Raw genomic sequence first — 18692 nt, 5'->3', positions numbered from 1 at the left:
TTATGCTCAGCCGATGAACAAGTGGGATGGCTGAGCATATAAGGCAAACTGGGACCAATGAAAACAAGGCAAGAGGGGGCGCGTCAGGAGTGTCTGCTGTGATTGGCTTAAGAGGTGCAGGAGACAGGTGTGGGAAGGTTTACTGACGGGGATTGGTGACGTGGTACCTGGCGTCTATAGCGCGATTCCCACGCGTACATGGTGCATGGTGCATCAATTACAGATCCTTTAATGAAAATCGTTCGAGACTCCATTAATGGCATTTTGCGCCATACAAGGCATCGGCCCTGGAAGGACAATCTGGTGGGGATCGAATTTGCGTGACTGTTCAACTGTTGTTTATTTTTTGTAAATGTTTTGACTTTCTGTATTTTAATAAAGGAGATGTTGCGTTTTTTAAATTTTATGAATAAAGAATTTTTTTTAATAACACCATACTGTTGTGCTGTACATGTTTTGACTTTCTGTACTTTAATAAAGGAGATGTTGCGTGTTTTAACTTGTATTAATAAAGAAATGTTTTTCCTTACTGTACACAGGACCTGCGCAATTCCAGTCCCCGAGGGCCGCAAACAGGCCCGCTTTCAAGGTTATCCTTAAAACCGGGGCTGTTTGTGGCCCTCGAGGACTGGAGTTTTGCAGACCTGACTGACTGTAAATGTTTTGACTTTCTGTTCATAAATGTTTTCACTAGCAGTAAACCTGTTGATGTTTTGAATTGCTGTACACTTAAAATGTTTTTACATTGTATTTGTAAATAAATGTTTTTGTACTTACTCCACCAATAAAAGAAAATGTTGATTTGTTTTAAATTGTTCCATTGTCTCCTTTTATACTGTAACAAAATACAGTGTTTCTATAACATACCACTGTCCAGGCATACTGTAGGCATGCTCAGTACTGTACATCACAAGAGTATTACAACAATACATGCTGTACGGGTATAGAATACACATATGTACTGGAATACATGTAGAATAAATGCATACTTTTTATTTTTTCGGGTTTATTATACAGTATATATAAAAAAAAGTATTGTATACGGTCTGAAAACAACAGCATACTGTTTTAGGTATTCTATCCTAATCAATAACAACGGCCACTAATTTGTAGACTCCGGTACTTGTTTTTTTTAATCAGATTCAGCAATGTGCAGGCATTGTAACACAAAGCGATATTATCCATCGAAATCCCTCCATTTGACGTTTTCCGCATGAGATAAGTTTTTTTTTCTGAGGAACAAAAAAAAAGTAAAAGTTTTATTGTAATGGTCAGTCAGTCCCCTAAAGAAGTTTCCACAGTCAGTCCCACCAATAATTTTCTCGGGGGGCGTCTCCTGTTCACATGCGCATGCGCCTACCGTTGATGTGATGACACGCATATGCGTTTCAAGAAGGTTCCAATGCGCATGCGCCTAGCTTTTCACCAATTGTGCAGTATCTACGGTAGAAGATGCTCAGCCAATGATATTGCCTACAGGAGAATCGCTTGACTTTTGAATCGCATTGATATTGATATTTCAAAAACAGAATAAAATACGGCAACATTACTCACCATAGACTTTGCCAATCAGCTGGCGCCGAGCCACTGCCAGTCCCGTATTCTTGATCATACACGTCGTTGACAGGTGACAGCGGGACTACTACACCTGTAGTCATCTGATGAGGCTGGAAATCGCTTAGGTACATGCAAGCTTGCTGAGCAAGACAGCAAGGGTTGCCGGTCATCAGGTTTTCACTGACGGTCGGACCGTTATTGGAAGCTGCCGCTGTCGCTGTCGCATTGCTTGCCAGCGACTGACGTTTCTTAGTTGGTTTTAACACGACCTTTCACGTTTTGCAGTCTCCATGATCATAGATGCGGGAAAAACCCGGTGATACACACCAATACCCTCCAATAACATCGGGATCAATACGAAAAAAACATGGATCGCTACATAACGTTTTCCTTATTGCACGCTTCCACACATGAGCATCTGGCGAAAATTTGTAAAAGTCATAGTTTTCGATAAAATACTGATAAATTTGAACAACTGTTGCCATCTTATCATCTGTTGCATTAATCGCGGCCCATATTAAATAAGCGTACGTTTTGTCGGGGTTTTGGAACACGGACTGCAGTTGTGCACTCATGTCGGGACTCTCAGGACAATAAAACACCAGACACTGTGCATATATTTTTTAATATGAAAAGCCTAAATTGATACATTATTGTAACTTCTTCAGTACAGTACCAAGGCCAATTTACAATGGACCACTGTGTTATTTTTTTAAATACCTGCAAGTCGACACATTACTGAAGTGCATGCGCATTACAATTCATGAATATCTGCCATTTGGCGGATACGCGAGGAATTGCAACCAATTAAATCCGAACCATTATCAATAAACACATCAACCGCGCATCAACCGCGGGTGTGAATGCAACATGAATGCGGTATAAATGCGGTCAGAATGCGGCATGAACGTGGTGAAGTGCAGTGAAGTGCGTGGCATTCGGAAAAAAAAACGGAAAAAATTCGGAGATGTTGGAGAATAAAAGGGGCCGCGACTGTATATTATATATATATATATATAGTTACTATATCTAGTGCTTAGAAAATTTAGGGTAAATTAGTTAATGTATGTGCAGCCTCAATGCTGGTTTTAACACAAAAACCCAATAATCTATGATAAACAATGCATTCGGCGCAACAAGATACTGCTGTAAACGTGTTTAAGATATCAATAATATAGGGGCTAATGAGGTGTAGATACTGAGCTAGGTAAACAAAACATGGATAGATGTTAATCTAAATAACAATACATAGAAATTGCACCCAGTAGAATCAAAAGTCAATGGTGTCCCACAGTACTGAGAGAAAGTCAATATATTAAAACAGCGTGTAATGTCTCTGTGTTTTTCTTTCTATGTCACAACATTAACAAAGCAGTGGTTAAATACCTTTGGCTTAGAGTCCCAAAGCCAGTGTATGACATATATACTGAAAGTTTCTCACAGGACGCAGTGTTTTCCACTTAAAATGCAGGTATGTGCGCCTCACTAAATATCTTACCAGGCGTCTCACCAGCGGCGATCTGTAGTTGCAACTGCCGGTCTCCCAATAGAGTGCAAACGGATCTTTCACCGAAGCCTCATTGGTCTCAGACTGCTTGTTTCTTCTCTGGTATCCCGCCGGACGATTTCTGGTTCTTATAGATCAGATGCAATCTTTCCATAGCTCCATCCACAGATGGCTGCCTGGCTGCACGTGCCACATCTGGTGTGATACTTCTCCTCAGAGGTTCCACTATAGATGTGTAACCCCCTCAGGTGCTCAGTCGGATATTTCACCTTCCTCTGCAGATCTCTCAACAGTCAAAACAGCTGCACGTCCCACGAATGGTTCTGCACCTTTTGTCAGCTGTTTCACAGAATCACACACCCTGCTCTCTAATTATCAGCTGTGCAGAGAGTGTGAATGTTCAGGGCAAGCCTCAATCGCCGGATGACTGGAATGGGGAATAGTGGAAGTGGTGGAAAGGAAAATAAACTGCAGACACTCCAATATCGTGGAAATTGTATTAAAAGGGTAAAGGCAGTGAGTACCATATACAGATAACAGGTATATCTCCTCACAACCCTATGCATTTCATCTATTTACAGACTTCACCAGGGGTATAAAAATATAAAATATATACCCTATATTTATACCTGTGTCTATGCTCCAAAAGGATGATTGAAAAATTGTACATCAAATCAAAGATAAGCAATTAGTGGCCTGGCTATATGACCACAATTTAGAGCAATGAATATATATATATACACTGGGAAAAATATCTAAATATGGGTATATGTAACAGACAATAAGACAGTTTATAAACTTTAATAAAATAATTAAGACAATAAGATATAATAATAAAAATGAAAAAATTGGATAAACCCTAATTCACAAAATATGTATAATATTCATAGATATCAACAACATCATATTTAGTTAGCATGAAACAGTAAATGTATCTACAGTAAGTGGACACATTTTGATATTATATAGAACAATGAACACATACAGTCCAAAAGATGAAGATATGTATTGCCAAATTGCAGAGAGAGATAAAGATCTTATATTATTGAAGGAAAGCTCCCATATCTATATCGACATTATGTCCACTGGGCACCAAGGTTTTATTAGGTGAATCCATTTAATTTCTAATTTAGACATTTGGTTCAATATATCTCCCCCTCTCCAATTTGGCTCTAATATACAGTATCAATACCAATGCATTTGATTCCCACTGGACTTTGACCATGGCACTCTTTGAAGTGTCTCGAAAGGCTATGTTGCATAAAGCCCTTCTGGATGTTAATAATATGTTCTTCAAATCTCAATTTTAATTTGCAAAGTGAAAAAAATGAGGATCTCCCCAAAAAATGAGGCAAAACCTCAAAACTACCGATGCTCCTTCAATGGCAGTAATGAAACAATGAAATAAAGAGTTTACACGACAGTCTCTGATTCCTTCGGTTTAAAGTGAGCGTGTGGGGGAGAAACGTTTTATTCATAAATCAATCCATAAGGTGTGTTTGTAATGGACGCAGCCAGCGTGGGGGGTTGTATAAGCAAAAGATAATCCAAGTGATTGATATTGTACTGCAAAATGTCTGTAAAGTACTTACAGCATCTTTGTTGCTTTCCCTGCCGCACCCTGTGTCCCACACCTTCCGTCAGCTGGCCGGTACTCACGATGAGCTGTCCGTGTCCGCCTGTCTGTGCTCTAACGATGAAAGGACACCCACACAAATTGCTCACAGTGTGTGCTCCAGCCGGAAATTCAAGTAGAAAAAATATTGGAAGAGTTGGTTACTGCCTTCCGATAACAGGAATCGTCAAGCGTAGTATAATAAAAATGAATATGTATTCATGAAAAAACGAAAGAACACACAAGTAGTGTATACTCTAACGCGTTTCATCTCAGTTGAGACTTTATAGCAAAACCAATAGTTATAAAGTGGCGCTTAAATCTATTCTATGTAAGTGAGATAGTGACATATAGTAAGTGCACGTGAAAATAAATATGTAATATATTAGTGACAAATAATATTATAAGTTAATACAAATAAATAAAATAAGATGCAGCTTCAACCCTTCATGTACTGTTGATTGCTTTTCCTCAATCCAAAGAATGTCAGGTGTCCAGGATTTTGGGGGAGCGCAGGTGTATATAGAAGGAAAAAACACAAGCATATACTGTAGTGCAAGTATGTCTTTCAAAAACGTGATTCTTAATGAGTTCTTAGTAGAATCCATAGAAATTTGTACTTACAAATTTCTCAGTATGAGCATGTAAATAAAGGTATCTTTGCCCCGAAATAGCAGCTTTCACCAAGATATGCACATAAATGTATATACCGGAACCTTATCGAAATAGAACAGATAAACAGGACATAGCGCAGACTGTTCAAACTTTATCTTCTTAAAACACAATGTTAAAAATGCACTCACATTTTTTAAAATATAATCACGCAATTCGGATAATATTATCCACGCCGACATCCGGGCATAATCTAATGCGTGCTGCCAGGGGCTCTATACAAAGGGAGAATGACAGCGGTGACAGGGGGCATCCCTGCCTCGTCCCGCTATGGATACTGAATTGTTCAGATGGGAAGCCCTGATGTCTTACTCTCGCAGTGGATCCTTTGTATAATGCTAAAATTGCGCCTAACAGGCCAAACGCCCCCAGAGTCTCTCTTAAGTAGGGCAAGTCTACTCTGTCGAAGGCTTTCTCTGCGTCCAGACTTAATACCATTGACGGGATTTTTTGCTTTTTGGCCAGATCAATAAAATCTATTATACGTCTGGTATTGTCTGCTGCCTGCCTGCCTCCGATTAACCCTACTTGATCCGGATGTATCAATCTGGGAAGGACGCTACCCACCCTGTTGGCTAATACTTTAGAGAACATTTTGATATCTGTATTAATCAGGGAAATGGGACAGTAACTTTTGCAGTCTGCCGGGTCCTTGCCAGGTTTATGGATCAGAGAGATAGACGCCTGGAGCATCTGTGCCGGGAAGGAGGCCCCCGCAAGTATCTCGTTAAACAATTTCAATAAATGAAGAGCTAGGATCTTAAGATATTTTTTATAATATAAATTTGAAAAGCCACCCGGGCCCGGGGCTTTGGCTGGCTTGAGTGCCTTTATTACCTCCACTAGCTCCTCCATTGTGAAATCCTCTTGTAATATTACTCTTTCCTCCCTGCTCAATTTGGGTAATTGTGCCTCTTTTAGGAAAGTCTTCAGACCCTCTTCCGTTCTTTTTGTGTGGCTAACCTTATCTCCATCATACAGAGTCCCCCACTTTTAATTGTAATAACATTATAGGCGGGAGGAGGGTTTTCATTCAGGCAGCCGGAACTGTGGAAACACTTAATTATAAGTACCATACTTTAAGGATGCATAGCAGGGAATTCCTGTGAGTGAGTCATGCATAATTTAGCCCCGGACTTGTAAGACCTACTGCTGACATGGTAACAGGATCTGGAAAAGTCCGGAGTTAAAAAGGTTGCAACAGTTAAAGGTGTTAAGCTGGGCAGAGGAAAAACAAGTATTGGCATCCTAACAGATGTCCAGATGTCCGGGTGGAGTAGACTACTTGGTGCCAGGGAAGGGGGCTTGGTTTGGTATGCTAAGCGGTGAAGGTGCGAAGTTTGTGCATGTCCTTGGCATACTATGAAGCCACTGGCCGGTGCTGGGCATCACTGGCAAGACCTGGGGATAGATGGGATGTTTAGTTCCCATGCCGTGGTTGGTTTCAGTGCATAGAGATAGGGGGTTTTACTGTTTAAAAATCCCTGCATCCGATCGGGAATTTAGATTCATCGTGCGGTACAAAAATGATTACATCGTAACCAAGATTTGCATCCAGCTCAAGATGTTCGTAAGAACTAAAGATTTCCAAACCAATTCTACGGTGGTAGAACGAAGCAAGAAGTACCGGCGGAGAAATCGGGGTTGCTAGCGGCACCCCTATCCAAAAACTGTTTTGGCTTTATTTGCGCAGAACTCCCGCACCTGGGAAAATGTGCCTAAAGACTCTGTTTCAAATGTTTTCGTTCCGGAAATAGAAGATTTCGTTTTGCCCCGTCCCCCGTAAGTGTATTTTCATAGTATTTTGTCAATCAAGCTGTGTGTGTTCATTGTGTAAATAAATTACAATTTATTTTATCTCTTGCTTTGCTCAATCAAAGGATCCAGGTCATTTTGGTGTTAAAAGTTCTGGTCTCCCGTGACACTGTCCCTATCTAGGACAACTACACCCCCTCCCTTATCTGCAGATTTGATAACTATTTAGTATCAGCTTTGAGGGACTTGATAGCTTTATATTGTCGAACATTGAGATTTTGCTTAATGAACTTATCTTTCATCAATTTTTCTACGTCTTCTTGTACCAATTTCTCAAATAAGTATATGCAACCACCCTTTAGATAGCTGGGGTAGAAGCTAGACTTCTTTTAAAATGAAGTGTGGTAAACAGGTTTAAGCATGGTGGACGTTATATGATCGGTTTTTGTTTAATAAAATATTTTTTATGGGAAAGATTTCTAACAAACTTCCCCACATCTATAAATGTGTCAAATGCATGAGTTTATTTGAGGGAGCAAAGGCCAAGCCTTTGCTTAAGACCTATTTTTCTTCAATTGTATATTCTTACTCAGATTGAATACCCCCTCAAAATTACACTCTATATCGTGCTCCTCTTCGTTTTTTGTTTTATGTCCTCCTCTACTTCCTCGCTTAGTGACCTTTCCCTTTTTCCCATCACCGGAATTAATATTGGTTGTATTTTGGTCAGGTTCTCTCTTCCTCCATTTTTATCTTCCCACTTCTCTCTAAAAAAGGATTGGAAGTTGAGGGGGAGAGTTACACATCTATAGTGGAACCTCTTAGGAGAAGTATCACCAGCAATGGGACGTGCGGCTTGGCAGCCATCTAAGGACGGAGCTGTGGAAAGATTGCACCTGACCTAAGAGAACCAGAAATCGTCCGGCGGGACACCAGAGAAGAAACAAGCAGTCGGAGACCAACGAGGCTTCGATGAAAGATCCATTTACATTCTTTTGGGAGACCGGCAGTTGCAACTACAGATCCCCGCTGGTGAGACGCTCGATGAGATATTTAGTGAGGCACACATACCTGCATTTTAAATGGAAAACACTGCGACCTGTGAGAAACTTTCAGTATATATGTCATACACTGGCTTTGGGACTCTAAGCCAAAGGTATCTATCCATGTTTTGTTTACCTAACTCAGTATCTACACCTCTTTAGCCCCTATAATATTCTGACGGGTTCTTCCCCTAACTAAAGTGTGCCCCACTTGAGCCAAAGGCTCAACACGTTAATCAATTGCACTGTTCTACAATAAAACTTCATTAATACAAAGCAACTACCAGTATTTGTAAAATTGTAGTAGGAATCATTACGTGTCACAAATAATTAATTGCTAAGTAAACCATATCTGGGATGATCATTTTGTGAATCATTTTACATGGCTTAACAGGAAAACAAATCTTCATGAGACAGAAACTTACAGATGTATTTCTGTAAACAATGTCAAAACAAATTATCCCTGGAATAAAAGAATATGTTTATATTTTGACTTTTTTCAAACCAACATTAACATGATATTTAAAAAAATCAATAGTGTAAAGATTAGGGTAGTAATTTATCAAAATGAAAAAATAAGGCCAAAAATAGCAGCAAATATATCTAGGAAAAACATTCCCATTTGAATCAATGGGATTGTGCCCTATAATAAATAATGTGCAGCCTTTTTGCACTCGTTCTGTCCCAGTTTTGCAGCTGGGAGATTTTGATAAATGTCCCTCTAAGTAGTGAGAGATGTTTGATAAATCATATCTTAAACTAATACCTTCAATGCTAAACAATTACAGAGACGGCCCATCTGGCAACATAGAGTTTAATTAGGTAACGTCAAGTATGTACATTTCTTTAAATACATTAAGATCTCACTTTCTACGCATGCATTTTTCTTTAATAATACATTTTAATACAAATACTTAATTTATAGATTTGTTTAAAAAAAATATTACATATGCAAATATATCCTTGTGATGAAGTCCTGGAATTCTACTAGCCTTTATGCATCCACTCTTTGGGTATCATCTTGAAATATATCTGTAACAGGGACTAAATCCAGCAGAGTGCTGGTTAATTGCTTACAGGCAATCAACCAGACTCCACCTGGCTGATTAGGACTTTTAGAAAAGCCTGATGTGAAAAACAGGACAGGGATTCCTTCGCTCACAAATGGGCTGACATAGGAAAGCAGAGAAGACTGCACACAGACACTGTCTTGAGCACAAAGGTGTGCTGAGAACAAGACACCCAGATACCTATATTTCCTGGACACAAAGGACCCAGGAACCTGCCAGAGACTGACATGGAGGGCCACCTGCTTAAGGCACTTCCTGAGACTTTGGGGTGATAGGCTGGTAATGGGAATTTCCCTACAGTCCTGTAGATAATGTCTGGGAAGGTAAGTTAGCCCTTACAAAGGGATAGGGGTTTGTTATTTTGTTGTTTTTGTATGTTGTGCCTGGATAAAGAAACAGGCTCAATAAAGCCTTATAGTAATTTCTCCTTAAAAACAGTATCCATTGCATACCTTTACACACATTTCTTACAGTATCATATAGTTATCTAAAAATATCTTAAATACAACCTTGTTCAGTATATCATTACCATAAAAAAACAGGATCACACAGTCTTGATTCAGCTTTGAGACTTTCTACAAACTTTTACTTTTATTTTACTACAGTAGATATTTTTATACATGTGGCTTAAAAATTGGCATCTTTTTTTCTGGCATCAGAAATTTGTTACACAATATTAATAATAACATGACGCACAATAGGTTTTAAACTGATACATCATATAATAATTTATTCATGTAATAAGCTAATATGCATGTAGACTTGGCCAATTAGTTCTTTTTTCTGCATTCTTAAACTGAATAAGTAGTGCAGAGGTTTATTAAATCAGCGTTAAAGGCAATTCTTTGTAATGTTATTTTTTGTGACTATGGCTATGTTACACTCTTTGGAGGTCATTCAATAAACTGCAATAGTGCCGATCGGGTCACTATGGCACAGAAACGCCAATTGACTCCCATTGATCGACATTATCCGAATTTAATGAGTAACTCCCTGTGTTCACTTAGAACCCACCTCTCTTTTTTCTTGTGCCATAGAAAAATCAAAATTTGATTTTGGTACTGTTCTTTTGATATGTACTGACCAGTTATTTCCAATACTGGAGTGTACTCATTTGAAGATTTATGGAGAGTCTGAATCACACTTCCTATATCTTAGGGCGCTGACCCACGCTGACGCTCGGCAGTGAGCCCCTGCAGCCGCAATGAGAGCGGCTTTAGCAGGGGCTCGCGCACGCTTCCGCAGGCGTACAGAAGCGTGCTGACTTTCACCCGACAGTCGGATTTTAGTTTGAGCGCTGAGTCTGCTCACGTGACTCCAAAGCGGCCAATGAGGAAGAGGTTAGTGGAGCAGGGGGAGAGATGTGGACGGGGGAGAGACTGGATGCCAGTGGGGTGGGTGAGTTTATGCTCCGGGGGTTTGATGCCCCACCTCCAGCCCCACGCCCCGCCTCCCGCGCAAGCGCGCTCACTGCCTCACCAGCCAGGCCAGGCAAAAGCTCCTGCTTGCTCTGGCCAGACACAGCATGAGCGCAATAAAAAGAATAGGTGATAGTGCGCAGCTAATACCGAGTAGAACACAACCAGTGAACAGTGCATAGTGGACATAAACAATGTTGTTGACCTTAAATGTGAGGATAACACTAGATGTGGGTCTGCAGCCTTTCTTGGGGGTGGCTCGACACCCCTGGAGCTAGACAAAAAACAAAAGAACAGGGCGCACAACGCACATAGTGATGTATAGTTTAATAAGTGACTTTATGTTTAAAAGTAAATAGTTCTGCGTACATCAAAGTAAAATATATAGGCAGTTGGTTAATAGGTTTACCACACCAGAAGACGACTGGAGGCGACACTCTTCACTTGATCTCAGTAAGTGGTGGGTCAGCAAGCGTCTCTTCTGATAATCACTCCACACGTGTGGAATCCAAGGCTCTCCGTCTCAGGGTGGCATGTGGGTCAGTCCCAAGGTAAAAGTCCCGGAGCACAGAGCTCAAATAGGCATATAATAGCCTCCGTCAGTGTCCACACGGCTTGAACGCCAGTCGCAAACCGCTACTCCTTGTGGGGCGCCCGGCGATGACGTCACAAATCGACCATCCACTTCCGGGAGGCGCCTGCTGGAACGCAAAGCGTGCGGGCCGTGCTGGATACACGCAGCAACACAGGGTGCAGTGCACGTAGTGTACAAATGTGGAAACAGCAGCACTGACTTTCAAATAAAAAACGGGGGAACATACACAGAGTGTGTTCTAGATGCACAGGGGTACAGAAATACGAGCAAAGACACCCTCCAACGCGTTTCGTAACACCAGGTTACTTCTTCATGGAATGTATGCAGATGGGGGGGTGTACACATATATATATACCCAGCATCCCCCAATCAAACGTGCAGTGTCTAATTGCTGTATCATCAATTAAAGGTGCAGCGTATTGCTCATTAAAACCTGCATAAAACAGTGTCTTATAAAAAAACAGAACTAATTTATAACAAAATGCATTCAACCTCAAAAAAAGACCCTCCAAAACTCAATCTCAAAATAGGGAAGGAAGAGATTCCTCCCACTCATAAAATAGAGTAAATAATATACATAGATATCAAAAACCCAATTTCCACCCTGATAATAGAGGATGGGAGAATCAATATTATGGGGAGAGAAGAGGTCCCCCCAGATTTGATGAACACTATCCTCCTCCTAGACATGAAGGGCATTTTAGGAATCCCAATTATAAAGGGAGGAATTATATTCCCAATTTTAGATATGGCCAGAGAGAATTTGAACTTAAATGACTTGCCTAGGCGCCACAGTTCCCTAATAAATACACAGTGTTGTGATCAAATTCAAACAATAAATATAATAAAGATAAATAATGTTACCCAACAGGATACTTCTCAAACCTTCCAGGGAAATATGCTTTGATTTCCCACAGGTACAGTCGTAGTTGTTTGTGGAAAGTGAGCGACCCCGTCAGGAATACAACATGTAAATAAAAAACATATAAAGCAATAATTGTGCAGTATTGTGATTATTTTTTGGCTTGTTCAAGAATCTTGGCTCTTGGGGAAAACCTACTTACAGCAACATAGAAGAAAATTCGCATTTGTCTGACTCTGTCAGGTAGTGGAGAAATGATGAGGTTTCTTTAAGGTGTACTTATATCCCCACTTGGTCTTGACACATATGGATAAGCTCAGAGTTGGTAAGATTCAAATTCCCATAAGGTATATGTGGACAAAGAGCAGAGAAATAGACCGATGGTGTAGGTTGTAGAACAGGATTTTATAAATAGCAAGTTAAAAGACATGTACTCACACTCTGTACATGTATATAATGCACATAAGGGTATCTTTAGCGCTGTGTGCGCCCGCTGTCGCTTCTCCCCGTCCTCCTCTATCCCCAGTCCTGCTGCCGGCAATGGCGTGTGACGTCACGTCCCTCTGAACGGCTGATCGTATCCAAAGGAGGTAGGCTGTGGCGCGCTGGGAGAGGAATCGCGGGTGAATTCAAACGGCTGGAATCTGGAGTCTTCTCTTCAAAGCAGCTGCAGCTTGATGAGATGGCTCTACGCGTTTCGCTGTCGCATACAGCTTCGTCAGGAGCGTCATGACGTGTTGTGTGGGCGTCACATACTTATACTGCTGAAGTCTAATTGACTGTGTGTTGTCTATCTAATTGAACTCATTATTATTTAATTTAACCCACATGGTTGCCTTTACATAGGCACAATCATCTCTGTGGTTCAAAACATAAAATCACTGTTATATCAATACATTATGAATTACATATTAAATAGGTGATACAATCTTTAATAATTTTAAAACCAAAGTAAAAAAGAAAAATGCTCATATAAACAATTAATACAATTAGAAACTATTTATTAATGGCTAACTACAAATTTTGCATATACTTCATTAAAATATGTAAAACGTATTTGAAAACTCATAGAACGGGAGAGGGAAAAAACAAGAGAGACATGGAAAAACATATGTTAGTATATCAGATATTTTCTTCAAAAGAACATATATAAGAGGTTTCCAGAGTAATATGGATTGCATACCAATAGAGGTCAATTTAAATACAAGCATTAATCCAATGGGAGCACTGTATTGTAGTTCATTATCAAAATGAGATTTGGCTAAATTTACATTAAAAGATATTTAAAATATATTAAAGTGAGAAAATACAGTTAGATTTACAATAAATTTTAAAATATTAATTGGATAAAATGTTTTTTAAAAACATAATAAAAAATGTATAAAAAAGATTATCTAAATTAGAAAACTGTAGTAATTTACACAGATAAAAGGGCATTTTAAAAGAGACACTAAGTTATATATATCTATTAATCATGTAAAAAGGGTAAAATTTCAAAATCTGAATTCAAGCCATGAGGGATTAATGTATCAAGCTTATGAATCCAGAACATTTCCCTTTTACTTAAATCCACCTCTCTTGAACGCCCCCTCCAGTGTTGTTTAACCTGTTCTATAGCCGTAAATCTTAGACTATCTGGATTTGATTGGTGATACTTAGCGTAATGCTTGGAAACGCTGTGAGTTAAAATACCCCTTCTGATATTGCTCAGATGTTCGATAATGCGGGTACGAATGGGTCTTGATGTCTTCCCTACATATTGTAACCCTCAGGGGCACTGAAGGATATATATTACAAAATCGGTAGAACAGTTAATATATTGCTTGATTTTAAAAGTTTCTTTATTTCTATGACATATAAAACTAGTTTTATCTTTCAGTTTATGCTGACAGGCCTTGCATGTTGCACAACCATAAAATCCAGTCAGGTTTTTTAACCACCCTTGTTTAGTCTCTCTTGTGCTTTTTAAAGCGCTCGGTGCAATAATATTTTTTATGTTCTGTGCCTTCTTAAAAATTATTTTTGGATTATCTGGTAAAATATCCCTTAATATATTATCAGATTTTAGAACATGCCAGTGTTTACGCAAGATCCTTTCTATATTTTTAGATTCTTTATTGAAAGTCGTCAGGAATGCTGTATCATAAGGATTCACTGAATTGTGAGATTCGTTCTTCTTTTTAGGCTGTAAAGTTTCCTTTCTATCTAAATTTTTAGCCTTTGTCAGAGCCTTATCTAAAATGTCTTTACTATAATTTTTCTCCTCAAATCTTGTCTCCAAAATTTTGCACTGATCTTTGAAAATATTGTCTTCGGTGCAATTCCTACGGAGTCTTCTATATTGACTATAGGGGACTCCGTCCATCCAATGATGGTGATGACAGCTGGATCTCAAAATAAAATTATTGCAGTCAACATTTTTAAAATGTGTCTTAGTTTTTATAATGCCTTCCTCTATGTATATATTCAAGTCTAGATATTCAATAAAAGTCTCACTTATAGTATATGTAAATTTAAGATTAAAATTGTTTTTATTAAGATTCAAAATAAATTGCTCTAAACCTCCTTTGTCTCCCTGCCAAATAAGAATAATGTCATCAATGTAGCGCCGCCATAGGATGAGATTCTCCCCCAGCTCGCCCTCGGACCAGATGGTGCGGTCCTCCCAATATCCCATGAAGAGATTAGCGTAGCTGGGGGCAAATTTTGTTCCCATGGCGGTGCCACATTTCTGAACATAAAATGTGTTATTAAACAAAAAGAAATTTTTCTGTAAAATGAATGAAATACTATCTAAAAGGAACTTTATCTGAGATTCATGTAGCTCTGGGTCATTCTTAAGGAAGTGCTCCACAGCTTGTAATCCTAAGTGATGTGCGATGGATGTGTATAATGAGCTCACATCTATAGTAGCTAATAAGTAATTTTCCTTCCATACAAATTTGTCCAGTATATTAATAATATCAGAGGTATCCTTTAAATATGATTGCATATCTTTAACATAGCCCTGGAGGAAGCTATCAATATAGGCCGACAGGTTGGACATAAGTGAATTAATGCCTGAAATTATTGGCCTACCAGGCGGATTTTGAAGGCACTTATGAAATTTAGGCAAGATGTAAAAAATAGGAATTTGAGGTGTTTTATTGCATAAAAATTTGTATTCAGATTCTGTTAGAATACCTAAGTTTTTACCCCCTTCCAATAAGATATTGAGCTCTCTATTAAATTCTTCAGTAGGGTTTTTCTTTAGAATTCCATAAGTAATGTCATCGCCTAAAAGGCGGTAGGCTTCCTTCAAATAGTCCTCTTTGTTCATTATGACTGTCCCTCTGCCTTTGTCGGCCTGTTTAATTACAATATTCTCATTTTTAGTAATTTCTTCTAATGCTTTTCTTTCCTCTAGCGTCAGGTTGTTTCTAATTGAAGATTTAGTATTTTTAGTTAGAATCTCAAAATCTTTTACAATCAAGTCATAGAACACCTCCAGGTGTTTCCCTTTATAATATGTTGGATAAAATAAAGACTTCTGTTTTAATGCTGTATGTTTAAATTTACTCTCCATTAAATCACTTTTAGGTTTCTCCATATGAAGTCTGGACTCTACATTTTTGCTTTGAAAAAATCTTTTAACCGTTAGTTTACGAAGGTAGCGGTTAGCATCTAAAAATAGGCTAAAGTTATTAGGTCCTATAGTGGGCACAAATGAGAGTCCCTTTGAAATTAATTTTTGTTGTGGTACTGTTAGTTCTAATTTACTTAGGTTGAAGATACTTTTTGTGTCTGTATTTTCTTCCTTATTCAATCTTTCCCTTTTCCTTCTTTTTCCTCGTTTCCCTCTCTGATGTTGTCTCTTTTTTGGTATGGCTTTGGGTCCCTCCTTTCTTTCGGAGGGGTATATGTGTTGGGTATCTCCCAAACACTTAATGTTTTGTCCATATCTAAAAAAGTGTTTGATCCAGTGGCTCCAATGGGTGATCTTGATCTACTTGTTTTTTGTTGTCTGTCTGTATGGTATCTATCTCTTTCTCTTTTCCTTTCTTCCCTTTCTCTTTTCATTTCTTTTTCCCTTTTTGCCTCTTTCTCTTTTTGATATTCCTTATCTTTTAGATCTTTTTCTCTCTGTTCTATCTCTCTTTGTTCTTGATGATAGGCAAAATCTCTATCTCTTTGCTGTTCTCTATACCTTCTAGTCTCTCTTTCTTTGTCTCTGTTAATTCTATCTCTTTCCTCTTTCATTTTGAGTTCCCTTTCTCTCTGTCTTTCCCGTTCTCTTTGTCTCTCCCTTTCTCTTCGTCTCTCTTCCTCCATTCTAGAGTCCCTCTCCCTTGCTTTTTCTCTTTCCCTTTGATGTTCAACATCTCTGCGTGTTTCTCTTTCCTCAAATATTGTTTTAGCAATTACACTTTTATCTGCTACCGGATATGGGTCTCTGTATCTCTGTTCTTTAGATTCACTATGTGTAGTAGATGGCTTATTTGGACCAGAGACATAATTTGTCTCTCGCCTATAAGAGGGATTTCCATAAGATGGTTTATCTATTCTTGCTACAGTATTACCATACCTATTATCAAATTTTCTATCAGTTTGATATGAATTTCTCTTTCTTTTCCAATCCCTTTGTTCACCTCTCTTATAATCTTCCTCATCTCTTAAAAATTTATTAGTTTTATTGATATATACTTCATTTTCTAATTTATCTATTTTTTTCTTTAATTCTCTGTCTTTAATTTTAAATTCTGCAGTGTCTTCTAGATGTGCTAATTTCTCCTCTATAATTGTCACTTCTTCATCTATTTTTTTAATATTCTTTTTATGTTGGTTGACCAATGCCAGCATCAAATCCACTGAGCATTTGTCAATGATATTATACCATAACTTTACAAATTCTTCATCTTCCAAATTTGAGGAGGGATCCTTAGAAAGTCTCAAACCTCTTGGTATTCTATTGCATTTGATGTATTTATTTAGAAAACTTAGATCAAGCCATTTTTTTGTGTCTTTAACTAATAACCTATCCAATTTGTGAAATTCTTCCTCTAATAAATCATAAGATACTGGTGTATGTGACGTATCTACATCCTGGAAATTAAATTGTGTCTGTCTTGAGTGTCGTTTTGCAAAAATATTAGGTGAAGTAATATCCATTACTGATTAATTGGCAGTGTAATAATATAGTAAGGAAACAGACAGGCAGCCCACAAATCAGAAGCAGATTAGCAAAATGTACTTAAATGACTTGCCTAGGCGCCACAGTTCCCTAATAAATACACAGTGTTGTGATCAAATTCAAACAATAAATATAATAAAGATAAATAATGTTACCCAACAGGATACTTCTCAAACCTTCCAGGGAAATATGCTTTGATTTCCCACAGGTACAGTCGTAGTTGTTTGTGGAAAGTGAGCGACCCCGTCAGGAATACAACATGTAAATAAAAAACATATAAAGCAATAATTGTGCAGTATTGTGATTATTTTTTGGCTTGTTCAAGAATCTTGGCTCTTGGGGAAAACCTACTTACAGCAACATAGAAGAAAATTCGCATTTGTCTGACTCTGTCAGGTAGTGGAGAAATGATGAGGTTTCTTTAAGGTGTACTTATATCCCCACTTGGTCTTGACACATATGGATATGCTCAGAGTTGGTAAGATTCAAATTCCCATAAGGTATATGTGGACAAAGAGCAGAGAAATAGACCGATGGTGTAGGTTGTAGAACAGGATTTTATAAATAGCAAGTTAAAAGACATGTACTCACACTCTGTACATGTATATAATGCACATAAGGGTATCTTTAGCGCTGTGTGCGCCCGCTGTCGCTTCTCCCCGTCCTCCTCTATCCCCAGTCCTGCTGCCGGCAATGGCGTGTGACGTCACGTCCCTCTGAACGGCTGATCGTATCCAAAGGAGGTAGGCTGTGGCGCGCTGGGAGAGGAATCGCGGGTGAATTCAAACGGCTGGAATCTGGAGTCTTCTCTACAAATCTCATTTTGATAATGAACTACAATACAGTGCTCCCATTGGATTAATGCTTTTATTTAAATTGACCTCTATTGGTATGCAATCCATATTACTCTGGAAACCTCTTATATATGTTCTTTTGAAGAAAATATCTGATATACTAACATATGTTTTTCCATGTCTCTCTTGTTTTTTCCCTCTCCCGTTCTATGAGTTTTCAAATACGTTTTACATATTTTAATGAAGTATATGCAAAATTTGTAGTTAGCCATTAATAAATAGTTTCTAATTGTATTAATCGTTTATATGAGCATTTTTCTTTTTTACTTTGGTTTTAAAATTATTAAAGATTGTATCACCTATTTAATATGTAATTCATAATGTATTGATATAACAGTGATTTTATGTTTTGAACCACAGAGATGATTGTGCCTATGTAAAGGCAACCATGTGGGTTAAATTAAATAATAATGAGTTCAATTAGATAGACAACACACAGTCAATTAGACTTCAGCAGTATAAGTATGTGATGCCCACACAACACGTCATGACGCTCCTGACGAAGCTGTATGCGACAGCGAAACGCGTAGAGCCATCTCATCAAGCTGCAGCTGCTTTGAAGAGAAGACTCCAG

The sequence above is a fragment of the Ascaphus truei genome, chromosome 4 (genome assembly GCF_040206685.1).
Source record: "Ascaphus truei isolate aAscTru1 chromosome 4, aAscTru1.hap1, whole genome shotgun sequence".
NCBI classification, from domain to species: domain Eukaryota; kingdom Metazoa; phylum Chordata; class Amphibia; order Anura; family Ascaphidae; genus Ascaphus; species Ascaphus truei.
The sequence above is the reverse complement of the archived record's forward strand: the minus strand, read 5'-3'. Positions refer to the sequence as shown.